Source organism: Triturus cristatus, chromosome 9 (genome assembly GCF_964204655.1).
Source record: "Triturus cristatus chromosome 9, aTriCri1.1, whole genome shotgun sequence".
Taxonomy (NCBI): Eukaryota; Metazoa; Chordata; class Amphibia; order Caudata; family Salamandridae; genus Triturus; species Triturus cristatus.
Window position 1 is genome coordinate 40,098,130 of NC_140592.1, and position 22,576 is coordinate 40,120,705.

Below are 22,576 nucleotides of genomic sequence, written 5' to 3' on the forward strand. Positions count from 1 at the left end.
ATGGAAAGATGTACCGCTGTAGATTAATGTATCATTCATAACTCAACTGGGCTAAATGACTGGACGGAAATATGTCAAGGTTATGTTGTTGATTGTACAGACCATGCTATAGTAGGAAGATTCTGAAGTGCACCACATTCTGATGCTCTGGGTTTATTGATTTGCTTTATTGGTCTCCATAAATGGAGTCTGATCTCAATGCTTTCGCCAAGGTAGGATAGGTCTGGGGAATGGAAAGAAAAGTAAAAATGGTGTGGATTGCACACACAAGTGGGGAAAGTTTGAATCAACTATGGGGGCAAGGTTAAATAACAGTTCTCCAGTTTAATAGAAATCAAAAGGTTTCACTGCCCTTAACTTGCATCCATAAAATTCCTTAAGAAAAAAGGAATGGGCCTTGTTTGGTTCACATGGCAAACATCTAGGTGTTTTAATTCATTCATAGATATTTATACCTTGTAATAACGGAGTAAACCTAGAGCTAGGCCTAAGAGTAGCAACGCAACTAATGATAAATGCTCCACGCAACCTCACTTATAGAAAGATGTCCTATGAATCGCCAAAACCTCCGCTCGCTGTAGTAGCTACGATGGTTAGTACTTTCTGGTTTGACACTCTTAAGATTAAAAAAGATTCATGCTCTTAAAATGGAATCCTTTATTCTTAAAAATGTATCCCAAATTCTCGCAAACCCCACAGGAATGAATTATGTAGACATAGGGGTTTTGGCCAATTCCATGTTTGTTTTGTTCCTCAAAAGTGGTCATGTGACCAATTTAGCCTGTGTTTACGGCCCAAATTGTTATAATTGCACCAAACTGAGACAGTAGTCACTCAGTTGTTACACTCAGTTGTTAACACATATTATGCAAAAACACGGTCAAAAATGGTCTTGAACTTGTGTCATCTAAATCAACATTACAAAGAGTACTTTATAGCACTCCTTTTGTAATAAGATTAGACAATCAACATGTAGTCTATTATTCAAAGGATTAGTGTTCCCGAGCCATCTTGTCTGGGGCAAACGATGTTAGTCAGAAAATGAAAAGATTGCCCTTCGCCCTAATATGCAGTTCATTACTCGTAGCCTGGTGCAGCCTGTACAAGCAGATTCTTTGATCATCCTCTAGAGTGATCCACCTCTTCCTAAAACACCACCCCTCCCGAACTCCCTTCAGGCGTATACTGTAAATTAGCTTGAATCGAGTTTATTAGTGCATCTGAAGGTGTCCTAGATTTGTTCATATTGCTCGGAAGGTTCCAAAGTGTGGCCGGGGTCTCGACACTGGTGCTCGCTTGCAAATGGGAAATGTTCTTCCTGTGTAACTCCGAAAAAGCCAGAGCAAACGGTCACCATATATTTATGGCTAGGTGGCCTTTCTGACATCATACCCATTTCTGGTTTAGTAAAAATGTATTCAGTAGTTTTTGAGGTATAAACTAAAATGTGAGTGTGCAGTGCACATGTCAAAGTATGTTTTTTTTCATATTGTTTACTATCTACTGCAAATAGATTCCAAACAGAAAAAGGCACACGAGCACATGCAAAGTGCAAATACATAACACTGCATGTGCTCATTGGAAAAACTGCTTACTCTTCCAGTGCTCATATATATTGGGAAGGAATGCAACAAAAAAAGCACCAGAATGTGAGAGCTGATGCTGAATTTTTAAGTCCGGAGTTGGCCTACACCTTTTCATTTTACTAACATCATATGTATAATATACTTCTTTATAGGGGCTTTCAGCCAGCTCTCTTCCAGCATTGGTCAGTTGTTACCATTCACATTTTCTTCACCCTGTGTGCCGCTTGTCAGCCCACTTCTGCCAACGGCTAACTTCACTGTGAGTGACTGCATTCTGCCGTTTTATAAGGAACACATCCACACCCAAAGTAGTACCCTTCAGCGTCTTGAACTACAATGACATAGTGTGCTTTTTGAGACCCAAAATATAGTTTTGCTTTCAGCTATTTCTTTTTTCTTTTTTAAAGTAGCGAGGACTCAACTCCCCCCAAAAACAAACTTTAGAACTGTAAAACGACAAAATGGGTGTCTCTAAAGACCAAAAGCCTCTAAGTCAATTTTAGACCTATTGGCTTTGCAATCGCTAGTTCCATTTTTTGGAAAGTCTCATACCAGCCAAATTTACATGTCTTCTCCCCAACCTGTAAAACATAAAAATAAGGGAATTCACCTACTCCCTCCAGACCAATAGATGCAAACACACCCTTGTTGACTTTCCTCAGCCTGGTACAGCAGCCATGGAGGAATACTTAGCCCTCCCTTCGTGCAAGTGAAAACCAGCCACATTGTTAAAGGGATATAGAAGCTTACTTAAGACTCCACCTCCTCTCACATTGCCACAGGGCAAGGCAGGTAAAAAAACAAACTCTAGGGATGCTTTTCTGTGCTTTTAACCCCTTCGCTGCTAGGCCCACCCACACAAGTGAGGTACCATTTTTATCGAGAGACTTGGGGGAATGCTTGGTGGGTGGACGTTTGTGGCTCCCCTCAGATTCCAGAACTTTCCATCACAGAATTGTGAGGAGTTTTTCTTTTTTTTTTTTACAAAGTTACAGGTTTGCAAGGGATTCTGGGTAACAGAACCTAGTGAGAGCCACACAAGTCACCCCATCCTGGATTCCCTTGGTTGTCTAGTTTTTAAAAATGTACAGGTTTGCTAGGTTTCCCAAGGTGCCGGCTGACCTAGGGTCCAAAATCCGCAGCTAGGCACATTGTGAAAATGCGGTCAGTTTTCACTGGAAAAATTTGATGTTTCAATGTTGCATTTTGGGCCATTTTTTGTCGCGGGCACTAGGCCCACCCACACAAGTGAGTTATCATTTTTATCGAGAGACCTGGGGTTTGCTGGGTGGTAGGATATGTGTGGTTTCTTGTTCTGAAAAATTATGGCACAGTAATGTAAGGAAAATATGTGACTTAAGTCACATTTTGAGGTTTGCAGGGCATTGTGGGTAAGAAAACGTGTTGGGATCCACAAGAGAGAGACCACCATGCACTTCCCTGAGTGTTTAGTTTACGAAAATATCTAGAGTTGGAAGATTTACCCTAGTTAGTATGCGCACCTTGGCAGAGAAAGACAGAAAAGACAATTGATGCTGCACAACCATCTATTACTCCAGCACACACACATACTGGTTGGATTTGGCACGAGGGTGATTGATGGTTCAATATATAAAATTTTATTAACAAGAGATTTCACAAAAATGAAATGCACTGTTAATAAATGAGGACAAAAACCTGAACCAGTAACTTATAGCTCGTGAGCTGTGAAGACGCGTCGAGGCCCCAACCACTTTGCAAGCCATTCACACGCCTTTCGTACGTGATACACACAAGACTATTCACACCGCCAGCTGCGGAACCAACACATTACAGCATTCACAAAAAGACATAACATACACCCTGCCAGAGAAAGACAGAAAAGACCATTATAACCGCACAACCATCAATTCTCAAGTACACATATACTGGTTGGATTTGGCACAAGGGTGAGCGATGGTTCAATATATAACATTTTATTAACAAAAGATTTCACAAAAATGAAATGCACTGTTCATAATTGAAAGGACGAAAACCTGAACCAGTAACTCGCAGCTCGTGAACTGCAAAGCTGCAGCAAGGCACCAACCTCTTTACAGGCCATTCATACACCTTTCATACGTGTGACACATACAAACCCATTCCCACTGCGGGCCCAAAACATTACAACACTCACATCAACAGACAGTGCCATTCAAGGACCCATCACTTTCATACGCTCACCTGCCGGACACAGCAACCGCACCGGATGACTGATTGTGTGGACTGCCATTTGGCTACCAGTGTTTGTAGTGACCAGCAGCAAGCCACTACTCTCACGCCGCCAGCCAAGTGCCTGTCCACGCACGCCGCCAGCCAAGTGCCTGTCCACGCACGCCGCCAGCCAAGTGCCTGTCCACGCACGCCGCCAGCCAAGCGCCAGTCCATGCCGCCAGCCAAGCGCCAGTCCACGCACACCGCCAGCCAAGCGCCAGTCCTCGCACACCGCCAGCCAAGTACTGGTCTACGCACACCGCCATCACATTTCTAGTTTATTTTTATTTTTTTTACAAAAAAAGAAAACATAAGCAAATTGTAAGTAGATACAAAACTATAAACACAAAAACTCTAGCTAAATACATCGCACAAATGCCAACCTTGAAACTGAAAAAAATATATTAAACAATACAGAACTGGCAGTTTACTTTTACACTCATGGATGCTCCCAAAAACTCTTTTGCTTGTGGTACATTCTAAAACAAGCAGGCACACACACCACAGGTTTAGAAAGACAGTCTGGGCAGTACATACAAGTCTCCTTCCGCACACATCTTCGCATACAGACTCTACATCTCCCACTGGAAAGTCTTTTTTGGGTGTGGGAGGAATGTGATCAGGAAAGTGGCCATCTTTCAGTCTAGCCGCATCCTCCACCGCTACAACTTTTGGAACACTTGCCTACAACAAGGCTGCCTATCACAGACTCCTGAAACTTGACAAAAGTCATCCTTGCAGACCTTCCAGGGTGAGGATTCGGCAGTGGAACAAGATACAGGGGAGGGACTTGAAACACGCCCTGAGCATTTGCCCCCCACACTGGCCATGGACAATGACGAAGCAGCTTACCAGTTTGACAACTGGATTCGTACAGCAGTTAACTATGTAGAGCCCGAAACTACCATTTCAGTTAAAAGCGCCTCGGCAACCGCACCATGGTATGGGCCAGACCTTAAACGTTTAAAGGTCGACTGTAGGAGAAGTGAACGAATCTGGCGATCAGACTATAGCAAGGAGCATAAAGTGGCCTACAATTTAAATTTAGAAAAATATAAGGCGGCTATTATAGAAGCAAAACGTCTCTACTTCACTACAAAAATATTTTCTTCCAAAGTAAGGTGCAATCGATTTTATAACGATCTCCTCAACACGTCCGATGTTACGGTTGGCTGTAACAGTACATCAATGGTGGAGAAGGTAGCTCATGGCCAGCAAACCCGTTTCCGGACTCTTTCTCAGGAGGATGTCAACAATTTCCTCCTATCCAGAGTCTGGTTCCCTAAACGACCCTTGTCCCCCGGCCACTCTGCATTTGGTATCTGGGAATGTCAGTGCACAGCTAACCCCCCTTTTAAACCAAGTCATAGTCTGGCATTTACCCCTGTGCCTGGAAAAAAGCATGCATCAGGCCAATTCTTAAAAAGCCAGCCCTCTACCCTACTGAAACAAAAAACTACCGTCCAGTCTCAAGGTTGCTGGTTGCTGCTAAGATTCTCGAAAAAGCTGTAAACAAGGAGCTAACCCAACATCTCGAATCCAACTACCTGCTTGACCCGACACAGCACGGTTTCAGGCCATGCCACCTCAGCTCTGCCACTCTGGGGGGGCAGAGCTGTTCTTGTCCTTCTAGACCGATCAGCAGCATTTGACACCGTGAACCACACGGTGTTAGTGCAGCGGCTGAGGGACATGGGAATTGAGGACACAGCTCTGGCCCTTCTCTCCTCCTTCCTAGCAGCAAGGGAGCAGAACATATACTGGGACAGCTTACAGTTTGACACCTTTCATCTCCCGTGCGGAGTACCACAGGGTTCTGCTCTGTCTCCAACGCTTTTTAACATGTAGGTCTCCCCTTTGGCCAGACTCGTCGGAAAGCACGGCTTCCCTCTGGTCTTCTATGCTGATGAGATCGTTGCCAGCGGCTTTCATGCCCGTTTGACAGATATTATGAGCTGGATGAGCCAAGACTTCCTTAAGATAAACACCGACAAGACAGAGGTACTGGAGTTCGGTAAGGACATTTCACTGTGGAACAAAACCTGGTGGCCAACAGAGGCAGGTAGCTGTCCTTGCCCTACCACTAAAGTCAGGAACCTTGGAGTGATCTTTGACGATCAGCTCAACTTTTCGGCCCAGGTCAATCGTCTGACCTCCTCTTGCTTCTTCTTACTAAAAAGTTTACGTAAGATCTTCCCCTTTATTCCACGGTAGCTTAAAAAAAACTGTTGTAGTAGCGCTTTTACTTTCGACTGCCGCAATGCGCTGTTTATGGGCATTGACAAGTCTCAGAGAATGAAACTACTGTCACTACAATACGCGGCGGCTCTATTGTTGTTAAACATACCTAAAGGCCACTCCACTTCGGCGGGCATAAGGTCACTTCATTGGCTTCCTGTCCAGCAACGAGTGGAATTTAAGGCCCTCTGTATGGTGCACAAGGCTCTATATGGAGGTGGAGATCCAGAATTTGTTTTCCTGGTACTCTCCCTCTAGAACCCTTAGATCCACAAACTCTGGTCTCGCACACACCCTCAAAATTTGTAGAGCAAGGGGGGGGGGGGGTCAGAGCTTATCATACTGCAGCTAAGCTATGGAATCAATTGCCTTCCACCATCCGACTTCAATCCAATCGGATGTTCTTTAGGAAATCACTGAAGACCTGGCTGTTCCCTTCAAGTTAAACCTCTGGTTCTACAGCCCAGTCTCCCCACGCACACACTCAGCGCCAAGACACCACGGAATTCGAGCGCTTAAAAATAACTATCCCATCCTGTCCTGGACTCTGGAGAACAATTCTTGAACACAACAAAAGCATTCAAAGTTGCTAAGTGGAAAAGATTGAGAGCCAAATTCTTATACCAAATGTAAGCCTTACGAAGAGCAGTGTAAGGTTCCAAATCCTGATCTACTCTGTCAACGCCTCCCATGAGCCTAATATATTCTAAAATGCACACGGGTTTATGCACTTCAGCAGCATGACACCCCCCTCCCCCCCACCCCGAACAGTCACAGATGAAGTACTTTCATCATGGATGGTAGTCAGCATGTAGACATCTGTCTTGTCTGCAAACTTCACAGCTAGAAGTTCATCACTAAGCAAAGCACTGCACTGTCCCCTCTCAAGCTTTTGACAAACCAGTTCTTTTGGGAAACTTTTACCGTTGGAGCGGAATGTGCCACAACCAACCATGTCCACTTTAACCAGTTTCCTGAACTGCTCACCAGTGTACAAGTTATCTACGTATAAATGGTGACCTTTGTTAAAAGAAAAAGTCCTCTACCAAGTTCCCACACAATTTTCGCACTCACTCCCGAAAGTGGACAAACAATCAGGGGTGGGTCAATCCTCGAACCCTACTCGTGTACACTCCGAAATTAGAGACATATCCAGTCCTACTCTGACACAGCAGATATATATCTCAAATCCATAACATGCCCTCTTGCTAGGAATGTACTGCCTAAATACCAAGCGGCCCTTGAACAAGTCCAATACTCATCCACAGCAATTTCTTTACCTGGAGCATAGATCTCTGAAAATCGATCTATGATGTGATCAAGGACCGCCCGAATCATAGAAAAGACAGTCACAATCCGAATTATCTTATGGCGAAGCAGAAGCAAATACTGTTCACGACTTATGATTGCAGGAAATAGAGCCATTGCCATCAAGGGACTAGTAGACCAATATGAAGACATCAACGGCTTCCTTATCTAGTCCATCAAAAAAGTTAAACTCAAGCACTTGTGGGAATCCACTGGTATCTCTAGAGTGACGCCTACGTCTGGCACTCTTGTCCCGCAAATACTGTTCAGCATACAAATTAGTCTGCTCAACAATCTCCTCCGAAAATACCTCATCCATAAACAACTGAAAAAATGTATAAGAAAACAGTTTTCAGTATCCACTCTACGCCATGGCTGGGTTAACCCATAGGTCAGCTCATCCAATGGGAAGCCTTGCAGTCCAAGGCTATAATCCTGATGCCTCTTGCTGCACTATCTGCACATCAATGTCCTCCTCTAAAACAGGCACTTCATTTGCGCTGAGAGTGGCTTCATCGTTAGATAATTCCTCTCGGACAGAAAATTCACTGCTAGAATCTTCCACTCCCTCCTCTGCCTTAGATGCAGAGTCAGTGTCTGAACTATTGTCAGAGGAAGACTCAAAGCATACAAACAACCTGCTGATGTCTTTGTGCATGCTGAAAAGTCCACCCCTCCCCACTCCAACCTCCCTCCCCCACCCCGCAGCAGGAAAAACCTACCTGCTTCTAAGACACGCTGAACGCAAATGACTTCTAGAGCATGAGGCGGCTCTTCATGCGCCTATATCATGGAATTGGTGGGGGGGGGGGGGTGTCAGGGGTGGCAGCAGAAACTCTTCCGCTGCCATCCCTGTTTCGGAGGGTTAGATGGCCGGCCCATGGGGAGCGGGGGACCCAGCGCTTCCCCCATGGGCTCAACTGTTCCGTTCTCAGTACACGCCCACTGTGGCTCATGCCTGAACTGCTCCGTCATGAGCACCGAAGGGGTTAATCCCCCATTCCCTCTGCTCCCTCTGCTCCCTCCATACTTTGTCTAACTGAAGGAAGAGGAGCCTTTGCAGCACAGTGTTTTGCCTAAGTCCAGGGGTGTAGATTTCCCTCCCAATCTTTCCCCAAAGCTTCCTTCTCCTTGTACAGAGCAGACAGTGCTAAATATTCCCCCACTTAGCCTTGGCATAGGACGTCTGGCAGTAGGTTTTGCTTACTACCCCTGCTCAAGTGTAGGGGGTAGTGTCTCTTCACCTCCACCCCCACCACTCCTTTTTGTCCAAGGTCAGGGGGTACAATACCTTGGGGTAAGACCCATGGAACTCACGTTAGGCCCCCCTCTGGGTTCCTAAATCAGTAGGGCATCTCCAAAATATGCCCATGGATCAGTGAACACCTGATCAGCTGCCTTCTTTGCATTTGTGAAGTTGCTGGTGGAACAAATTTCCAGGGGATCCTCATCAGTCATAAGCAGTGAATTGTCCCACCCATGCGGGGGGGGGGGGGGGGGGGGGGGGGGGTGTATGTAAGTAACAAGACCAAGTTTCATTTTAAAAATTATTTCCCCAAAACACAGATATGAAAAAAATGCAAAATATCTGTCACAAACCTCTCGTGTAAAATGGAGAAAACCAAAGGAAAGCAGGCCCGGAGAAAACCAATGGAAACGCAGGCCCGTTGTAAGAACATTAGACTTACACTGTACCTTTAAAGGTTTTAGCTTGCTCCAGCGTCCCATCATGCACCAAGGGTGACTGTCATTTTTATGTAGATGAAGGAATTAGGACAAAAAATCTGTATTTAACAGTAATCCGGGGAGGTGGGAGGGTTGCTTATGACTTTGATGAGGATTCCCCTTGAAGGAAACCAGGATTACAGGTTAGAACCTTTTCTTTCTCATCCAGGGGATCCTCTGCAAAAGTCATAAGCACTGAATAGAATAGCAAGTTCATCCTGCCACCTCTTTTTGGGGCGGACAAGAAGATGAAATACACAAGATATCCAGTATTATGCAAGAAGATTCTATAAAGAGGCCTGACCTCGCTGTGCATCAGCTCTTGAATCTGAATCCAGACAGTGTCTAGTAAAGGTATGTATTGATCTCCATGAAGCAGCTTTATATATTGCTGAATTAGGAATATTTCTTTAATAGCTATAGAAACCTGCTTTTCTTCTAGTTGAATGTGCCTTAGGTTTACCAGCAAGTGTTTTATTCACATGTTGGTAAGAGAATTATACAAAAAACAATCCATCTAGAAATCAATTGTTTAGAGGTAGAAAAACCAGTTCTAAGAGGGCCATAGTTCACAAATAGGTGATCAGATTGCCTAAATTCTTCTCTTTTATCCAATTATTATTTTCTTAGAATTTTAATACCCTCTTCTTTACATCCAGTGAATGCAGAGCTTTTTCCGCTGAATTAGAGGGATTTGGAAAGAAAGTTGGCAAAGAAATTGTCTGATTGACATGAATCTGATAATACCTGTAGAAGGAAAGAGGGATGAGTTATAACTGCAACCCTGTTATTTTATGAAATGCAGTATAAGACTCGTCTGCGCATAAAGCTTGGATTTCGCTAACTCTGCATACAGAAGCAATAGCTACTAAAAATGCTGTCTACCATGATAAATGTTGTATAGTACTTTGTGAATGAGTTCAAACAAAGATTCCATTATTCTTAACAAGCTGAAGTTCAACGATGGTAGGTTGGGGTGTAGGATCTGACCCCCAGATTTGTAGAAAAGATCCAGTCTGCACTGCGATTTCCTGTGGTGTCTCAGATAGGTGAAGAAGATCTGTGAACCACCATTGCCGAGGCCATTCTAGAACTATTGGAATCATTCTTGTCTTGAAAGGCTGAACTTTGATTAACACCATTGGAATCAAAGGGATGGGAGGAAAAGTGTAGAGAAATTTCCTTGACCAGTTAAAAAAGGCATTCCCCATGGATCTTGGTTAGTAATAATCTTGAGGCAAAGTTTGGTCATTTTTTGTTATGTACGTAGGCAAAGGTCTAATTCAAGATAGCCCCATTCTTCGAATATGATGTGCAGAATTTCGTCGTTTAGAGTCCAATTGTGATTTTCTTGAATTATTCAACTTGATGCATCTGCTTGTTTGTTGTGTACTCCTGGAAGATGAATTGCCGTGATTGTTAAATTGTTTGCTAGAAACCATTTCCAGATGGTCTGAGCTTCTAGCGACATTTGTCTCGAATGTGTCCGTCCCCCCCCCCCCCCCCCCCCCCCCACCCACCCCCTGTTTGTTCAGATAATACATATGTTGTATTGTCTGTCTGAGCAAGGATTGAGGTTGTTTTAAATGAAGGGAGAAATGATTTGAGAGTGAGATAGATGGTTCTCAATTCTAACCGGTTGATATGATCAGATTGTTCTTTCTTTGACCAAGTCTCCTGAGTTTTAAGGTGGTTCATATGAGCATCCTTTCCCAGAAGAGAAGCAACTGTTAGTATAGTTTGAGTAGGAATGTCTTTCTGTAAAGGAACTCCTTTTAGGAAATTGGATTCCTTGCACTACCACGGGAATGATTGGATCCCTTGCTGGGTAAGCATTATATTGTTCTCCCAGTTCCCTGATTTTTGGCTCCACTGATCCTCCAGTCATTGCTACAATGGTCTTGTGGAGTCTGGCATTCAGTGTCCGAAAGATGCATGATGCCATCCTTCTCAGCAACGACTAAACTTGTCGCACGGTTGCATGGGGAGTTGTTTTCAGCAGTTGACACTTCTGTTGGATAGGTAAGATCTCTCTTCCAAAGGAAACACTTTTTTGCAAGCTCAATGTCTATTATCGCTCGTAAATAGTTAATCCTTTGTACTGGACCGTTTTTTGTGTGGCCCTGTTTGATAGTCTCCACGAAACTTTTCAAAAAGGTTCTAATTTTTAAATTTTTGCTCTGATTGGCTTCCATCTGCAACATAAGATTTTTTATATATATATATATATATATATATATATATATATATATATATATATATATATATATATATATATATATATATATATATATATATATATATATATATATATATATATATATATATATATATATATATATATATATATATATATCTCAATCAGAGTCCGGATACCCTGACCCCCTAGGCCCAACAGGGAGAGGGACCCAGCGGAATCCCCCTTACGGCTAAAAACAAAAAGAAATTGGCAAATATTCCAGTGGGATCATTAAAAAAAAAAAAAAAAAGTGGGGTGGGAGGAACTCGCAGAATTCTGTGGAATTAGCTAGTAATTCCACAACATTCTGCAGAGTGCCGCACTTGGCAGAATTCCAGTCAATCGCACTTAAAATAGGTCTTATTCATCAACTGTCCCTGCAAGCCCTTTGATTTCATTGACTGGAACTGAAGTACATTGTTCCTGCCAGCCTGCCGTCCCTGTGTGCCCAAACTCACCCCTTCCTCCCTAGTTCCTGAAGAGTCAGTTCAAGGCCTGCCACGGAGGACGCAGCCATTTCTGACATGAGGACACATTCTTTCCCAGCCCTTCAGGCTCTCTAGAGGCAAAAGCTTGACACGGGTTAGATGCCACCCCAAACCTGCAGACCTTTGAGGCAGAGACATGACACGGTAGAGACACCACACCAAAACTGCAGTCCTCCTAGAGGTCTGACATGATGCAGCTTATATCGGCCCAAAAGAAGGCATCCCCGTCCTACCCGTCGTAGCAGCAGTAGGCACACTCGGGGAAATCATGGACCTGGGCTGACTGGCAGGTGAGAACCGGCTCCTTGAAGCCGCAAGCGGATGGCCAAAGTGCTATATCAGCATTCTCACAAGCTTGTTCCTGGCACTGCATATCAGAGCAGCAGACTACTGGCAGGAAGGACTGCTTTCACAGCGCCATGTGAAAGCTGTATGCTGCTAGCTTTATGGGCTGAACGCTGTCTGCAGAAATCTGTGCTAAATGTAGTCATCACAGACCCCAAACCATGTTCAGGATTACTGTTCTTGACATCGGGATCCTCTGTAATCTGCAAAACACAAGATCGACACACTGCCAAGTTATCGCTGGCTGCATGGCTCAGTGCATTGAGCGCTCGCTGCTGACTATTGCAGTTTTCGGAAGGCTATGCTGCTGAATGATGGCAAGCAGATTCAGGCAAATAGGATGTTTTCTAAAGTAAGTGGATTGTCGCACACAGGCTGTGATGTAGAGGTTTGTGATGCATTTGTGTTTATTGCAATCCATTAGGAGCATTTTATTGACCTTCACACAGCTGCACCGAGATCGCGGCTCCTCCAAGAATACCACCTAATCTCGAATCCTTACTCTCGTCAGTAGATCATACAAGGGTTTGATGGTGAGACGCTTCCTGCTTAGCAAATGTAACATTTTAACGTTTCCTTTAAGAAAATCCTGTTCATTAAACCATCAGTCACAAACCCCTCAATGACAGAATAACATATAACTTGACAATTGTCTGTCACCGTAGAATAAGTGGAAGATACAAAATTATCAAGTAATGCCAAATGTTGTATAGAAATTCATATTCAGCAGTAAAGTGGTCTGGCCACCACCCTGGAAAGTGATTCAGAAAACTGAATGATACCTACATGACGAGCCCAGTACCAGGAGTGAACGGTTGTGCTTGTGCTGCTATTCTGCGGGTGCAGTTGACAATTTAATAATAATAATATGAAATTTATAATGCGCTCAGCTTACCCGGGGGCATCCCGGCGCAGCCGACCAGAAGGGGAGACTCAGCTAATCACTACTATGGAAACAAGTGGGTCTTAAGAAGTTTCCTGAATGGTAGGATCTTGGGCTCTGAGCGAATCTTGAGGGGCAGAGAGTTCCAAAGAGAGGCCACTTGCACAGAGAAACGCCTGCCCCCAGAGCGAGCTCTTCTTACTCTCGCTAACTGCAAAAGGTGTTTTTGGTCCGAGCGCAGCAGACGTGGGGGTTTGTAAGGACGGGCCATGTTAGCAAGGATGGGGGGGCCTTTGCCATGTAAAATTTTGTGGGCTGTACATAGCGCTTTAAATTTCACCCGCTCCTTCACGGGGAGCCAGTGAAGCGCTTTGAGGGCCGGAGCAGCAGACTGCCTTCTGGGAACATCCATAAGGACTCTCGCAGCTGCGTTTTGCACCTGTTGGAGGGTTTTGAAGGTCGCTTCAGGAGCACCGAGAAACAGCGCATTCCCATAATCGAGCCTCGATAGAATCAGGCCACGTATCAACAGCTTCCTTGCTGGATCAGGAAGCAGAGGTAGCACCTTTCGGGCTGATCTCAGTAAACCAAAGCAAGAGTCCTGAAGGACAGGTCTTCTTCCAACCATACTCCCAAGGACTTGATCTCCTTCTTGGGGGATGGTGGGTCACCAAGAGACCGGGGCCAACAGCTCGCAATAATGGAGGGGCTGGAATTGCCCAGGAGCATCAGCTCGGTTTTACCTCCATTAAGCTTTAGGGCGGAGATAGACATCCAACGATAAACATTGGCAAGGCAGTCGTGTAACACCTCAGGTTGTTCCGCCCGCTGAGTGAGGCCCACCACCAGCTGAGTATCATCAGCGTAACTGACGATCTTCACCCCTGAAGGGGCGACCACTCTTTCAAGTGGAGTCCTATATATATTAAATAGGGTAGGGCTCAGTTTGAACATAGACTGAAGTTAATGTTAATGTTAAAATGAATTTGTAAAACGCATGTACACCGGGGAGGTTTCATGGCGCTACTTTGCTTAATATCCAAGTTCAGATGCGCAGATTAGAAAGCCTGATGGAAGAGCCAGGTTTTAAGAAGGCCCCTGAAAGTGAGGAGGTCGGTGCAGAGGTGTATTTCGGAGGGAAGAGAGTTCCAGAGCATGGGGGCCAAAATGGCAAACCTGGTGCCACCGGTACGCTTTAATTTAAAAGATCGGGTGGACAGGTGAGACTTATGTGCTGAGCGAAGATTTCGCGTGGGAACGTACTTGTTGATCAGGTTGTTCACAAATTTAGGACTTTTCCCATTGATTGACTTAAAAATAAGGCACCCGACCTTGAAGGCGCAGTGCTGGACAACAGGTAGCCAATGAAGTTTCTTCAGGAGAGGAGTGACATGAAAGTGCCTGGGTTGATGGACGAGCAGGCGAGCCGCTTGGTTTTGGACCAGCTGAAGGCGTTTAGAAAGATAGAGGGGAATACCGCAGTAGAGCAAATTGGCGTAGTCAATGTTGGACATGACCATAACAATGATCACCTGAGTCCGGGCTTCGTGGGTGAGAAATCTGCAGATCTTTTTTATTTTCCTGAGTTGCAAAAAGCAGGTAGATATCACTAAGGCTATCTGAGGCTTCATCGTGAGATCCTGACTGATGATTACCCCAAGGCTCTTGGCCGAGTTAGATGGGGAGGGGGGCAGGCCCAATTCCCTGGGCCAAAAATGAGGGCCCCAGGGATTTTTAGTAAGGCCACCGGTTAGAACCACCTCTGTCTTGTCCGAGTTGAGCTTAAGGTGGTTGCTGTTCATCCACTGACTATTGAACAGCATGGTGGACTGAAAGGCGAAGACTGACTCTGGAGAGTTACTAGTAGGAAAGATGAGTTGAAAATCGGCAGCGTAGTTGAATGTGCAGTCTTGGCGCTCTTTCAGGGCTCGGACAAGAGGGAGAAGGTACAAATTGAATAGCAGTGGAGAGAGTGAAGAACCCTGAGGGACTCCGCAAGAGTTTTTTATTCTGGGAGCAGTGAATGGTGCTATGCTCACTGCCTGCGACCGGTTTTCTAAAAAAGAGGTGACCCAGCCAAGGGCGGGTCCCATGATTCCTGCGTCTCCGACACGGTCGACCAGAAGGTTATGGTCGACTGTGTCGAAGGCTGCGGAGAGATCCAGCAGGACAAGGTTCAGCACTACACAAGTTATCTCTTTATCTTTATTTAAGCTTTACTTCGGCTTATATGGCCATAAAAGCAAACATACGTAAAACATTTCCAATATACAAGTACAGATGCACAGTCCAATCTTCAGGATAATACATACGGAGGTCAAACCACAATTAATCACATCTCATTTGTGCTATATGCAGCTTTAAAAACAAAGACATACTTTATAAATTAGTTTAAAAAGCCAGATTTTGTTTTAAAATTTTTCCTAAATACATATTAAAAAGGGGAAATCAGTACAATTCATGATAATTAACCAGGCCTGGAAATGGTACAACCAGCATGATACATTACAACTTGCAACCTGTCTGTTTCCTTATAAGATACACATTAAATAAGAATCTACTTATACTAAACACTACTGGTTGCGAGGTATTTGACTTGAGTATGCGTTCTGCCTCTTTACAGGACCCAGTCCCCATGTTTTTACATAAGGGTTTGATCCAACGGTCCCTTGATTTTTTTTATAAGTTGGGCAAAAAAACAATAAATGGGCATCATCTTCTTTTGCTTTTTGCAAACAAAGGGTACACAGCCCACTAGCCTCCTTACCCCCCCAGCTGCAAGTAATTGCAGAGGTCTGTAAAACCCCATATCTGAACTGCAAATTTAGTGTTTTTGCTAGGGGTGGTCTTATCTCGTCCATGAATTGTTCGAGTACCGGAGTATCCTTTATGATCAAAAATCTCTGGGTCAATGTGCCTAATGAGGAACTAGAAAGTGGTTCATCATTAATATATGTCCAAAAAGCAGACTTCACAAGCTTTTTGGAGAACGATGACATGTTCTGGGGTTCTTCCCAAAAGTGGGAGAGCCCTAGCCTAGTAAACCACTGGGAAATGTGCTTCAACCACGCAATCTTTTTAAACCCATCAATTCGAATTATTTCTATCAATCCATTCTTGTAGTCGCTCAACTCAGGAGTTGTCCATAATCTAGCCCAGTACAATAGTGGTTTTAGTATGGCTTGATGGTCTGTCCTTTTAAGGTTAATATCCATAAACACTGGGACTATCTGGGTTCTTGTGGGTATTTTGAGCAACCTACGTATGAAATGATTTTCTTCCTTCTTGAAGTTGCTTTTACAAGAATGTCCCCATACTTCAGCGCCATATAATGCCGCTGACTGAGCCTTTGGTTTAAATAATTCGAGTGCCGGCGTAATAGATTTAGAGTAACTACTGCCATGCACCTTTAGGATAGGCATCGAATTTTGTTTTAGGATTAGTTTACTTTTTTCCAATTGCCCCTTCCAAAAAGGCGTACTATCCAGTGTGATTCCTAGATAATTAAAACTCTCCACATACTCCAATTTTTGGTTGTTTAAGGCCAGGTTCTTCCTAAAAGACTTCTGGGGATTTATGGACATATATTTTGTTTTAGATAAATGTATTTCTAACCCCTTCCCCACACAGTAGTTATTAAAGGTATTTACTAAGTTTTGCAGACCTCGTGGGGTTTGTGAGATGAGAATTGTATCATCGGCAGAGAGTAAAGCCGTGATCGCCTCATCTCCTAATTTTGGGGAGTCATGTTTGCAATCTCTTAGATAAGTAGGTATATCATTAACATATAATGAAAAGAGTGTAGGCGCTAGCACACAGCCTTGGTGTACACCCCGACCTACTGGAATAGCTTTTGAAATTTCGCCTCCCTTACCCCATCTAACTTTAGCATAATTCCCTGTGTGTAGTCTAATGAGTTCCTTGAGTAACTCACTAGGGACCGCCATATTCTCAAGAGTGGACCACAGCAATTTGCGTGGTACAAGGTCAAAGGCGGCCCTCAAGTCAATAAATGCTACGTATAAACTGCCCTTCCTTATGTTGATATATTTCCAGCAGATACACGTAAATCTAAATACTTGGTCAACCGTGCTGGTTTTTAACCTAAACCCTGCCTGGTATTTAGATAAAATCTTAGTCCCCTCTAGCCATATTAAAAGTCTGTTTAAAATGTGTCTGGCAAAAACTTTTTGTAAAAGATCTATTAAACTTATAGGGCGGTAATTGGCCGGATCATAACGGTCCCCTTTCTTAAAAATTGTTACAATTTCAGCCCCTTTCCAGGTTTCGGGGATAGGCGTTCCGGCCACTATAGAATTACAGAGAAAATTAATATAGGGCCCCCAAACTTCCACATCGTGCTTTAGTAAATCACCAGGGATTTTATCAGGACCAGGGGCTTTACCCATTTTGATGGCTTGTAACGCCTCAATAGTTTCTTCTAGACTAAAACACAAGGGAGGATTACCCGATGTTATATTAATCTCCTGATCCCCCATGGTCAGCCCCTCATTGATGTTAGAATATAATTTGGAAAAATGGTCACACCAAGTTTTTTCGTCTAGATAAATATCTCTGGATGATCTACCTTTTTTATTTCCTTTTGAGATTAGATTCCAAAATGCACCCTGATCTTTCCGATTGGCCGCATTTAAAAGATCATCCCATAGGGCATCATCCCATGCTTTTTTTGCTTGGGTCAATGTTTTGTTGTATACCTGTCTACTATCTTTTATACCCTGGGAGTTCTTTAATTTAACAGCCTGGATCAGATTAGTCTTGGCTACACGGCAATCCTTATTATACCATTGATTAACTACCTCTAAATGGTTTTCTTTTTGACTCAAATCCTTTTTATAAATTTTACTTAAATGAGGAGTTAATGCATCTACTAATTTAAGATGCAGGTCTAAAACATCCTGAGTGCCTAAAAGAGGCATCTGGCATGCTCCAATGGTATCAGCAAAGGTATTATAAATATTTAACATTGTCTCTTCCTTAGCCAGAATATAGGGCCATTTTATAGCACTTCTATTGTTTGTTACCTGGAGTTCCCCAGTGGGGCTGCTTCTTTAGTTATGTTAGATATAAAAGGCTCTGGATGTAACCATAGTTGAAGAGGGAAATGGTCACTCTCTATCCTATGGTCTATTTTAAAATCAATTATTAGATACCATAGGCTCATGGAAACCAATAGAAAGTCTATATGTGACCTATAGTTTCCTTTACAGAATGTTGGAGCCGATGGTCTATCGGACTGGAAACGGCCATTACACGCCCTTAATTCGTGAGTCACTGACATTTGTAAAATCTGCATGGCAGCTATCGAGTTTTTAGCTGGCCCAGTGGACTCCAGAGGCAGGATATTATTAGAAGCATCCTGATCATCAAATATGATATCCAAGCCCAACACTGGTTCATATTTGCAGTTAAAATCTCCTCCGACAATTATCTGTTCATCTGGACTTAGTGTATCTAAAAAGGAATCCAAGAGCTCTACCACCTTCGATTCCTTGTTGAGAGGGTGAGGTCTATTATATATGTTTAACAGATATATAGTCTGTTTTCCCCTTGTCACTATTTTTAGTCCCAGTAGATCGGGGGAAAAAATCATCAATTGGGTGATGTCTAGTTCCAAAGTGACCCTTACCCATATCACCAAACCCCCAGATGCTCTTCCTCTTACTGACGGAATTGCACCGCAACAAAATGTTTTGTATCCCAGTCTATGCGGAGTTTCTATAGCCCAAGTCTCCTGGAGGAGAACAATATCATACTCCTCAGTATAGGAAAACCAGGCTTCATCCCGTAGATTCCTGGCTAGCCCTGCTATATTCCATGATGTTAGTCTAATAGGTGAGAATCTTGCTACACCATCTACAGGGCTACTTAGGGTAATAGTTCCAACAGCTGGGGGTATTACAGTGTTGGTTCCCACTTTCTCAGTGTTCCCAATACCACGCTGTCCAGCCTCACCCAAACTAGCATTAGTGGCTCCCGTATTATTTTGTAGCACAGCAATTGCCACAACTTTGAAAGTCGGGTTACCATAGAGCAATGTAGAAGCCTCCATCTTTGTTTGTTCAGATTCTGCAATAGGCTCTACGATGCTCAAATTCACGTCCCCAACCTGGGTGGCTACGACAGCCCCTGCATCAGAATTATCGATCGGAAAAAGTCAATCGTTCTGATCCAGTGTGCCTAGTGCCAGATACCTGTTATTTGTAGTAATCTGAAATGTTGAACATTGATTGGAATTTTGAGACCTACTTGAAATATTGACCTGGGAAACCCTGGCTAAATGGCTATAGAAGTATCCCAAGGGATGCACACCCACACTGTTCTCTCCCAGTACCAACGATGCTGCTTTAAGTAACACAGTCGCAACATGTTGGGGATGTTTAAAGTTTATGATTATACAATCGCCTCTACAGGTTTTCCTGGCACTCCCAATCCAGGGAACCCGTCTAGTCGATAGTATCTGGTCCGAATAGTTAACGGGGAACCCACAGTTTTTATTTAGCCAGGACACTGTTTTCCGTTTGAGAGAATCATGTGATTCATTTCGTGCACTAGGCTGTAAGGAGTCTATGGGTGGAACGTTTGATAGAACAACAACATATGGCTCATACTCTGGGGGTAGGTTAATAGGGCGGATTTTCCTTGCTCAGGCCAACGTCCATTCTGGACTGGTTGGAGCCATTTTAGATGGAGTAATTTTATCTGCCATCCGGCTATCTACCCTAGGGTTAGGTGAGGGAGCGCTCTCTATCAACGGAGACTGTACAATTTTTCCATGTTGTTCCACTATCCCACTCTGTAAATTATTCGGGACATTAATTATTTTAGGTAAAAAGCCACCCAATCTAAGCACTTCTGCTGTTAGTAAATCTATTTTTTTAACAAGGGGTTTAACGACAGCTTCCAATTTGTCCTCCAATACCTTTGTAATATGGGCCAAAATGTCTATGCTCATGTCTGTATTAATACCACAGTTACTGGTCATAGTTCCCTTATGCCCAATAGAACTTTTCTGAGCTGATTCGGATAGTAACTTATGCTGAACACCCCCCCGCTTGGATATTATTTTCCTACACTTCCTTACCGCTCTCTTTACAGGAGAGCGAACTGTTGGGGCGACCCTGGATTCGTCCAGTGGGTTCAGATCTAATATATTCTGGTCTGCAACCGTTGGTGTAGGGGACTCTGTTAATAAACAGTCAATAACTATGGGTGCAACATTATCTGGGGTGGTGTTTGCATCATTAATCTGCGAAAATAATTCCATGCTACTATCACGGCCCAATGATTTTCTTCTGTCGTTGTTGATTTTACTTACTACCATCACAAGGTAGTTATCCATAGTTGATTTGTTTTTTGCCATAAATAGACTTATAATACACGTTGTGATTCTAGGCAGTGCAACCAGCAGAAGTCAGGTTTCACCAATACTAATATTTGTTAATTAATCACCCTGTTATTCTAGATAAAACACAAAAAATAATTATGTTCGAGGCATATGAGCTGCAGATTGTACACTTTTACATAGATCGCCATCTGGTGTTGGGCCCGGATGTTTGCAGTTTGTTTTTGTTCTTGGACAGTCTTTGGAAGTCACGAGTTCGGTGACTCCTCCTTCGGTCCGTACTGCGCATGGGCTTCGGCTCCATCCTCAGATTGTTTTTTTCCGCCATCGGGCTCGGATGTGATACTTCGTGCTCCGGCTTCGAACTTTTCCGGTTCCAGCCTCGACGGAAAATCCTCGTTCATCGAGATTCTTCATCTTCTTCATCTTTCGTAGAGGCACTTTCTCGATTCCACACATCGGCACAGGCCTTCGGGCCCCCCTCGACTCCGGTTCCGGCCGATGTAAAGGACTCCGTTCAAAAAGTGCCCAAAATGTGGGTCTAAATTTCCCCACACCGACCTCCAGCAGGTGTGTAACCTTTGCCTCTCTCCAGAACACGAGGCCAGAGACTGCCCCGCCTACAAGTCTTTTCGATCAAAAAAGACCATCCGGGATCGAAGAGCTCGACGCACCATGGCGCACTCATCGACTTCGGCTCCACCGGACTTCTTCGGAGACGACACCGGAGCTTCGGGGCAACAACACACCGAGCAGGAGGAACACATCGTCAGCGCTTCCGAAGCAGACGACTCCGACCTGGAGGACATCACACCGGCGCAGAGGGTCGTGAGTACTCTACCCCCTCCCACCCCCGCGCCAATATCCAAAGAGACTCAGGTTACACCTTCACCTCCGGGCCTAGGGAAAACCAAACATGCAGCTTCTATCACCCCACCTTCGGGCCCGGTGTCGAAGCATCACAAGTCTCACGGCAGCTCGGGCTCGAGCCAGCCTACTCCTGGTGCCGATAAACACCGTTAGGCACCGAAGAAAGTGACACCCAGCTCGACTCCGAAGCCACCGGTGTCGAAGCCTGGACTCTCGGTGCCGACGAAACACAAGCATAAATCCCTCGGCACCGACGCTCCCGCGTCGAAGCCTACCTCGACACCGAAAAAACCAGAGGTTCCAAAAAAGCATGGCGCAGAGAAACCACCCAAGTCCTTGGCTCCGAAAACATCGGCGCCAGCGGACGATTCGGCGCCAACGGAACTATTTACACCTGATCCTTCTCAAAAAACCTTATCAAAGGATCCTAAGACTGGGTTATTGATTTTGTCTATTAAGAAAAGACGTCTTGACACACCAGCTCCTCCTCCACCGCCGAAACGGAAGGACTCCGCCACATCTCCTCTGAGTGCCCTCCCCACCACCTCCCACCACCTCCTCCACCTCCTCCACCTCCTCCACCTCTTCCACCTCCTCTCCCTCCCAGGTCTCCGCCACCCTTGCCTCATCACTCCCCAACCCCATCCCCAGAACCGGATTACGAGGATCCAGATTATGATCCAGCGGACGCCCCGATGGACCCCACACCCCCAGGGACCCCAGACCCGTGGGAGGATTACCAAAACCCTGACATACCAGATGTGCCTCAAGATGACCTCTACCCATCCAGGCCATCTCCCCCGGAGGACTCACTCGGGTTTCACCACTTAGTGCAGCGAGCAGCACACTATCATGGGGTGGAACTACATTGCGAACCAGTGGAAGAAGACTTCTTACTGGATACATTTGATATTCAGGATAAATCCACAGCCATCTTGCCCATGCATAAAGGTGTTACCAAACATGCTGCAGAGGTGTTCAAAGACCCGGTCAGGGCCAGGGTCTTAAACCCCAGGATAGAAAAAAAGTACAAATCAGCCCCCACACATCCTGCATACATTAAAGGCCCTGCTCCTTTAGATTCCCTGGTTGTGTCCACAGCTAGAAAGCGGTCCAACTCCCAGTCCTCAGGTGAGGCTCCACCGCCAGATAAGGAATCAAAACTCTTAGATGTGTCTGGTAAACGCACTGCCTCGCAAGCCGCAAACATCTGGCGCATTGCGAATACACAGGCGCTACTTGCGCGTTATGACAGAGCACACTACGATGAGCTTGAGGCTCTTATGCAACACCTCC

General features: G+C 44.6%; 1 protein-coding gene across 6 annotated transcripts in view; it reads left to right on the top strand.

Annotated features, from left to right (window-relative positions):
- Positions 1 to 22,576, top strand: part of QRICH1 (glutamine rich 1) — a 308,643-nt gene that overhangs the window by 132,912 nt on the left and 153,155 nt on the right. The gene's annotated exons all lie outside the window — the stretch shown is intronic.